The 8,823-nt window shown below is 42.1% G+C and overlaps 1 non-coding gene across 1 annotated transcript; it reads left to right on the top strand.

Moving 5' to 3' along the window:
• The first annotated feature begins 7,728 nt into the window (after positions 1–7,728).
• TRNAI-AAU (transfer RNA isoleucine (anticodon AAU)) lies at positions 7,729–7,802 on the top strand. The gene has a single exon. It is a non-coding gene; the product is annotated as a tRNA-Ile (tRNA).
• Positions 7,803–8,823: the final 1,021 nt, after the last annotated feature.

The following is an 8,823-nucleotide window of genomic DNA, read 5'->3' as shown; positions in this document are numbered from 1 at the left end:
ACTTTCATGGGACCTCCTTGGTGGTCCAGTGATTAAGAATCCACCTTGCAATGAAGAGGACATTGAGTCGGGAAGGTCTCCTGGAGAAGGAAATGGTAATCCACGCCAATATTCTTGCTGGGAAATCCCATGGACAGAGGAACCTGGCAGGCTGCAGTTCATGGGGGCTGCAAAGAGTCAGACGCGACTGAGTGACTGAGCATGCAGGCACGGGGAACTAGGATTCCACACGCCGCAGAGCAACTAACCCTACGTGCATCAGCTACAGCAAACTACTGAGCCCTGCACCCCAGCAATGACCCAATGCAGCCATAAATAAATACATAAAATATTTTTTTAAACATTTAAAAATATTTTTTAAAGTTTTTCCTTTTTGGAAATTTATTTTATAAGACATGTTATATGGACTCTTTTTATTTCGTTTGACTCATGCTCATATGTTGTACAGAGCATCTTTGAAACGAAAGTGCTGATTCTAAGCCCATTTGGGGCAGCATCTCCCACTCTGACTCTACTTCCCACAATCCTTTTATAATACCATTTTTTAAAAAAAGTTTCTCTCATGAAATAAAATTGAACTTCATTTAGGAAAAGAAAACTTCACACCCCTGATTCTCTTATCAAATATCAATATTTTAAAGTCCTCCCAATATTAAAAAAAACTGGAGACTGAATGACTGCAGCTTAAATATTTACAACCTCCAATTTCAATAAGGTATCTTAATAAAAGTTACGGCATCAGGAATGAAGCTCTGTGAGGTCCTGGAGTTTTTATAGGAGGTGTTAAGCTGATGTTTCAGGATCACTTGGCTGGTCCATGATGTGGTTTAAAGGGGTCTCAGGAAATCAAAATAAAAGTCCCTTATAAATAAGGTATAAGAAAGTATGTTAATGGAATATTTACAACTGAAAAAAGCCATCACAATCATTTACTTACTCTTTGTCCTTATTTTGAAGATGAAAATGCTGGGATCTAGAAATTATTACTTTGCCAAGAATTACAAAGCATATTAGTGACAGACCAAGAATTAGAATAGAGGTCACGTGACATGCATTCCAGAGTCTGGGGTTGTTTCTCTTCCCTCATGTGAGACAGGTTATAATAAATGTTTTCACAGGATACTGGAGTTGGGAAAGGCTGTGTTCAGTGTTTCACAGCATATGATGTGGGCAGTTCTTACAAAGTTTGCTGGGGATATTCCTCTGCCTGTGTGAAATAGGCACTAGGACCTCATACAGGAGGTACATTGGAGCTTATTATTATTAATTATATGAATGATAACATTTTACATTGCCATAGGTTTATGCCTTTATCAAACTACTTCCATGAGCTTCATTCATTCACTCTATTTCATAAGCAGTGTGCACTTTGCTAAGCCTACATTATTTTATTTAATTTTCATACCAAGCCCATAATGCAGGTGTGATTAGTCCATTTTACAGACAAGAAATGGGCCAACAGGGATAACATAGCCTGCCCCAGGTTACTCTTACTGGCCAACAATAGAACCAGGTATCAAACCCAATCTCTCTAACTCCAAAGCCCACGTCCTCAACCCTATTACTAGGTAACTTCCGCAAAAAGACATGCACACGCGTCCACCAGGCTTGGTTTATCTAATCATCACAAGGGCTTCCCTGGTGGCTCAGTGATAAAGAATCCTCCTGCCAATGAAAGAGATGCGGGTTCCATCCCTGGGTTGGCAAGATCCCCTGGAGGAGGAAATGGCTATCCACTTCAGTATTCTTGCCTGGGAAATCCCATGGACAGAGGAGCCTGGTGGGCTACAGTCCATGGGGTCTCAAAAGAGTTTGACACAACTTAGCAACTAAACAACAACAAATCATCACAAAAGTACCAGAAGATCTAGGCTATGTAACCATATTATAGATCATTTATTCATTCAACCAATACGAATGAGAGCCTACTGTTGCCTAGCAATCTTCTACTCAAGGAGGTACAAGGATGAATAAGATACAAAAGATTTCTGTACCCTCATGGAGATTACTTTCTAGCACAGAAAACAGGCTATAAACAAGCAAGGGTATGAATATATAACACAATTTCAGGTAAATGCCAAGAAAAAGCTAAACAGAAGAAGGGGACAGAACGGCACTGGGAGAAGAGAGGGGCATATTTTAAATATGGAGGTCAGGGAAGGCCATTCTCAGTTGGTGATACCAAAGAAGAAAACTTTATCCTGAGAAGGAGTGAATTACATAAAAATCTTATGAAAGGAATCTTTAGAAGACAATGGTGAAACCCAGTCACAGAAAAATAAAGTCACCTAGTCTCAGGTCATACAGCTGAGCGTCAAGTCCAAGGCTCCCACTAAAAAGTCTCATCTTTTTACTGTAACACAGATGAGGTTCTCAGCTCAACCTTAAAGCAACCAGTCATAACAAGTCCATTTTCTATACAATTGCATTTAAAAATTTTTTCATACAGAAACAAATAAAGGGAATATATGTTTTCCTTTTTGTCAGCTTTTGCCATCCCATGGACTGTACCGGCCAGGCTTCTCTGTCCATGGGATTCTCCAGGCAAGAATACCGGAGTGGGTTGCCATTTCCTTCTCCACGGGAAGAATCCGACCCAGGGACTGAACCCAGGTCTCCTGCATTGACAGGAGGATTCTTTACCACTGAGCCACATCTCCTGCATTTTTGCTGGCTAGTTAACCAGAACTTGCTAAAAAACCTTCTGTGGGACAATTCTCAGAAGATTTCAGATGTAAGAATTCACTATTTTTATTCTGAACAGAGCAGGAAAAAGATCCTTCTCATATTGGACATGCCTTCTTTTTTAAATTTTAAAAACATATTTTATTTAAATCAATAACTCAAAATATCGAAAATATTATTTCAACATGCAACCAACAAGAATCTTAATACACTATTTTACATTTTCTTCTTTGTATTTCAGTTCAGTTCACTTAAGTCACTCAGTTGTGTCCGACTCTTTGCAACCCCATGAACCACAGCACGCCAGGCCTCCCCTTCCATCACGAATTCCCGGAGTCCACCCAAACCCATGTCCATTGAGTCAGTGATGCCATTCAACCACTTGCCTCTGTCATTCCCTTATCCTCCTGCCCTCAATCTTTCCCACAATCAGGGTCTTTTCAAATGAATAAGTTCTTTTGCATCAGGTGGCCAAAGTACAGGAGTTTCAGCTTCAACATCAGTCCTTCCAATGAACACCCAGGACTGATCTCCTTTAGGATGGACTGGTTGGATCTCCTTGCAGTCCAAGGGACTCTCAAGAGTCTTCTCCAGCACCACAGTTCAAAAGCATCAATTCTTCGGTGTTCAGCTTTCTTTATAGTCCAACTCTCACATCCATACATGACCACTGGAAAAACCATAGCCTTGACTAGATGGACATTTGTTGACAAAGTAATGTCTCTGTTTTTTAATATGCTGTCTAGGTTGGTCATAACTTTCCTTCCAAGGAGTAAGCGTCTTTTAATTTCATGGCTGCAATCACCATCTGCAGTAATTCTGGAGCCCAAAAAAATAAAGTCTGACACTGTTTCCACTGTTTCTCCATCTATTTGCCATAAAGTGATGGGACCGGATACCATGACCTTAGTTTTCTGAATGTTGAGCTTTAAGCCAGCTTTTTCACTCTCCTCTTTCACTTTCATCAAGAGGCTCTTTAGTTCTTCTTTACTTTCTGCCATAAGGGTGGTGTGATCTGCATATCTGAGGATTGATATTTTTCCCAGCAATCTTGATTCCAGCTTGTGCTTCCTCCAGCCCAGCGTTTCTCAAGATGTACTCTGCATATAAGTTAAATAAACAGGCTGACTGTATACAGCCTTGACGTACTCCTTTTCCTATTTGGAACCAATCTATTGTTCCATGTCCAGTTCTAATTGTTGATTCCTGACCTGCATACAGGCTTCTCAAGAGGCAGGTCAGGTGGTCTGGTATTCCCATCTCTTTCAGAATTTCCCACAGTTTATTGTGATCCACAGAGTCAAAGGTTTTGGCATAGTCAATAAAGCAGAAATAGATGTTTTTCTGGAACTCTCTGCTTTTTCGATGATCCCAGGGATGTTGGCAATTTGATCTCTGGTTCCTCTGCCTTTTCTAAAACCAGCTTGAACATCAGGAAGTTCACGGTTCACGTATTGCTGAAGCCTGGCTTGGAGAATTTTGAGCATTACTTTACTAGCATGTGAGATGAGTGCAATTGTGTGGTAGTTTGAGTGTTCTTTGGCATTGCCTTTCTTTGGGATTGGAATGAAAACTGACCTTTTCCAGTCCTGTGGCCACTGCTGAGTTTTCCAAATTTGCTGGCATATTGAGTGCAGCACTTTCATAGCATCATCTTTCAGGATTTGAAATAGCTCAACTGGAATTCCATCACCTCCACTAGCTTTGTTCGTAGTGATGCTTTCTAAGGCCCACTTGACTTCACATTCCAGGATGTCTGGCTCTAGGTGAGTGAGAGTAATCACACCATCATAATTATCTGGGTCGTGAAGATCTTTTTTGTACAGTTCTTCTGTGTATTCTTGCTACCTCTTCCTAATATCTTCTGCTTCTGTTAGGTCCATACCATTTCTGTCTTTTTTTGAGCCCATCTTTGCATGAAATGTTCCCTTGGTATCTCTAATTTTTTTGAAGAGATCTCTAGTCTTTCCCATTCTATTGTTTTCCTCTATTTCTTTGCATTGATCGCTGAGGAAGGCTTTCTTATCTCTCCTTGCTATTCTTTGGAACTCTGCATTCAAATGGGTGTATCTTTCCTTTTCTTCTTTGCTTTTCGCTTCCCTTCTTTTCACGGCTATTGGTCAGGCCTCCTCAGACAGCCATTTTGCTTTTTTCTTTTTCTTGGGGATGGTCTTGATTCCTGTCTCCTGTACAATGTCACAAACCTCTGTCCATAGTTCATCAGGCACTCTATGAGACCTAGTCCCTTAAATTTATTTCTCACTTCCACTGTATAGTCTAACTCTTCCAAATAAAGTGTGTATTTCACACTAACAGCACATCTCAATTCAAACAAGCCATATGTGACTAGCCTTCTTGAAAACTATTTCTTCCTACTATTATGCTTATGAGTGTTTTTTATAATATACATGAGTGTATATTGTATTTGTTTTTGAAACTGAAGTATCTTGCTCCATTCAAGCCAAAATTGGAAGAAAATTCAATCTGAGGCATTTTATGGGGACCTGCCCTCACTTTCCTGAGATTATCTGAGTACTCTGGGCTGAGGCAGTCTGAGAACTGTGGACAGGGGGAGCTGTGACTCCCCACAAGTTGCTCACTGCCCACAGTCACTTGGCACACCAAGAGATGGCTCTTCCGGCAGGGTCCATACTTTCCAAGCTAAAGTCAGAGCCAGGATCTCCACTGCCACTCTCAAAGCCACGTGTTTGGTGATCTGACTTCAGGTGTCCCCAGGGCCTCTCCTTGGAGGTTCTGCCACTTATTGGGGCATTCCTGGGGCATGGGTACCAGTTGCCAAGCGCTTTCATCTCTCTGGGACAATCCAGCAAAATACACTTGTGACGGACTCTGAACACCAAGGCAGTCTCTTCCCTCCACCACTCCTTCTCACACACTAAAACTCCCTGGAGAATTTATTAAAACACAGATTGCAGGCCTCTACCACAGAGATTCTTCTTCAGTCAACCTGAGGTGGGGCTAGAGAATGTACAATTCTTTTTTTTATTATTATTTCTTTATCTAGCTGTACCTAGTCTTAACTGCAGCATACAGAACCTTTAGTGTCAACATGCAGGATCTAGTTCCCCGACCAGGGATTGAACATGAGCCCCTGCATTGGGAGTGCAGAGTCTTAGCCACTGGCCCACCAGGAAGTTCCAGAAAACGTACGTTTCTTTTTTTTCACATATTTATTTCTTCCACTGTGCCGAGTCTTAGTTGCAGCACACAGGATCTTTAGTTCTACCATGTGAACTCTTGGCTATGGCAAGCAGTATCTAGTTCCCTAGATACTGCTGACCAGGGATGGAACCCAGGCCCCCTACCCTGAGAGCACAGAGTCTTAGCCACTGGCCCACCAGGGAAGTCCCCCGAGACTGTACACTTCTAACAAGCTCCTGGGTGACGCCACTGGTCCCTGGACCCACTCTTGCGGTAGCACTGCTTATGTTACTTTTACTTAAAGGGGAGAAAAACTTACCTTCTCATTCTTTTTGTGGAAGACTGCAGGTCTGCAAAAAGGACAGGACCCCAATTAACTTTTCAATAACTCACACTGTTACACTAGTGAAAACAGAAGAGGGAGAAATAACAAAGGAAATTTTATTTCCTGAAGCACAGGTGTGGAAGGCGTCTCTGAAGGGGGCCTCCTCTGCTGGCGGACCTCCTAACCACTGTTGCCACCCCACACCAGATCTTGGCTTATAAACCCACTCTCAGGTAGAACAGCTGCAAAAGGAATAGTTGGGAAACTTTTTACAGGCAGGTCTAGGCATTTCCTTTTCAGCCCCAATTAACTAGCCAGAACGAGAATGCTCAGCCGCCCTAGCCCACAATACGGTTCACACAAATACTCATTGTGTGGCAAAGAGTGTCTCTTATAGCATCAAGAATTTCATATGGAGTGTGTGTGGGGAAATGAGGGAAAGAAAAAAAGCACATATATGTATAACACATTTCAAAAACCAAGAGCTATTTCTCTTGCCCTCATGCATTTTTAACACTATAATCCTGTATATATTTGCCCTCTGCTTTCCACTCCAATACCCTGATAAGTCTATATTCTTTTTTTTTTTTTCTTGGTTTTCTGCCAGCTTTTGGCAAACAAGTAGCCTGGACTCTTAGGTAAAAACACATTTATCTCTAATACTTCTTTTCATAACCTGCACCTTCACCAAACCTCATTTCAAAACCAAGTCCATGGATTCTGCAAAAAATACCAAAGAAGCACATTGTAGTGCAAGGAATCAATGGACTTGGGCAGAGACCACATTACATTATTTGGCAAAGCTTGCTTCCTCCCACACCCCGTACCCACGCTTTCATAAAAAAGCTAGGCAAACCAGAAACAAGAGTGTGTTCTGGAGGTTACTTAAAGGAAGCAACTTATAAATCAGCTCAGTCCCAGGTAGCTGTTTTCTCTAATGTGAAATAATCTTGAGATGCTCTGGGGAGACAGCTCTGCACTTAGAAGCTGTGTAAACAAACAACCCAGAAAATGTTACCATGACACCCAGGCTAGGTAGATACCCAAGTATTGAAGGGATGCCTCGAAATTACCATAGCACCTTGAAAGGGGTAAAGAAGATGTAGAAATATCCAGCAACAATAGCACTATTCACTTAGAGCGACCCTAGGTTACTATGACAGTGTGATCTGCAATTCAGTCTCATTGAGGACACACCTGGAAAGAGAAAGAAGTGCTTGCTTTATCCTATCCTGAGGCTACACTCAGTTTAGATATATGCATGCTAAGTCACTTCAGTTGGGTCCAGGTCTGACTCTTTCCAACCCCATGGACTGTAGCCCACCAGGCTCCTCGGTCCATGGGATTCTCCAGGCAAGAATATTGGAGTGGGTTGCCATGACCTCCTCTAGGGGATTTTCCTGACCCAGGGATCAAACCCGCATCTCTTGTGTCTCCTGTATTGGCAGATGGGTTCTTTACCACTGGTGCCACCTGGGAAGCCTCAGTTTAGATATCCTGGCAGGCAAATGCTGCACTTTCCCTTTGTTGGCAATCTCTATTATAAGAAGGTATCTGGCCAGTTAGCTCAGTTGGTTAGAGCGTGGTGCTAATAATGCCAAGGTCACAGGTTCAATCCCTGTACGGGTCAGATTTTGTGGTGACTACCGTTTGGCTGCTCCCTAGTGGCTCAGATGGTAAAGCATCTGCCTACAATGCGGGAGACCCGGGTTCAATCCCTAGATCAGGAAGATCTCCTGGAGAAGGAAATGGCAACCCACTCCAGTATTCTTGCCTGGAAAATCCCATGGATGGGATCCCTGGTAGGCTACAGTCTATGGGGTCGCAAAGAGTCGGACACAACTGAGTGACCTCACTTCACTTCACTTCATTGTAAGAACACCAGGTATCACAATGCATCATTCACTCATCCATTCTTCGACCTTTCTCTCCCCTTTTGTCACAGTTAACAGGAAAACTTTAGATGGGTCAAGAAACTCAGTTTTGCTCAACAACCTGGATGAGACAGAGTCGTTATCTATTTAAGAGAAAACAATATTTTTCAATATTTATGGTCAATAAAATAACCTCCACAAATGTGAAAACAAACATGGAAAAATATAGCTTTAAAAAAGAAACAAGCAGAATCATTTCCCCTGGCATATCAGTGTAATTTTTTCTCTCCCAATGACAATCAAGACTACAAATCCTCTCTATATGTGAGAAAATGGAGCTGGGGAGTCGAGTCACCGACTTGCTAATTAATACTTGAACCAAGAATGCTCTGCTAGAGATATTAGAAATCAAGTTCCCCGCAGGACTGGCGCCTTGTCTCTAACCCAAGGCAATGATGCCTCGGCATACAGCTCTGAAGGTTTCATTACTATCTGCTGCGTCTTCATTCTCCTCTGGAACGTCTCCAATTTCCCCAGAAACACAGGTGGTCTTTTGAATAAACAGTGCTAACATATTGAGCTCCATAAGCTCTATGATGATATGCATTTCTCTCGTTCACAGCTGTTGCTTGCACAGTTGGAATACTGTGCAACTATGAGGTGGCTACTTAGTGAACTAGAGGTTGCTATTCAGAGGATAAATTCATAGAAAGGCATCTTCAGGTAAAGAAGGAACAGAAAATAACAAGTGGGGCCCCACAGGGATCTGTACATTTT

This window comes from Bos taurus, chromosome 23 (genome assembly GCF_002263795.3).
Source record: "Bos taurus isolate L1 Dominette 01449 registration number 42190680 breed Hereford chromosome 23, ARS-UCD2.0, whole genome shotgun sequence".
Taxonomy (NCBI): domain Eukaryota; kingdom Metazoa; phylum Chordata; class Mammalia; order Artiodactyla; family Bovidae; genus Bos; species Bos taurus.
This window is presented reverse-complemented; position numbering and strand designations above follow the sequence as displayed.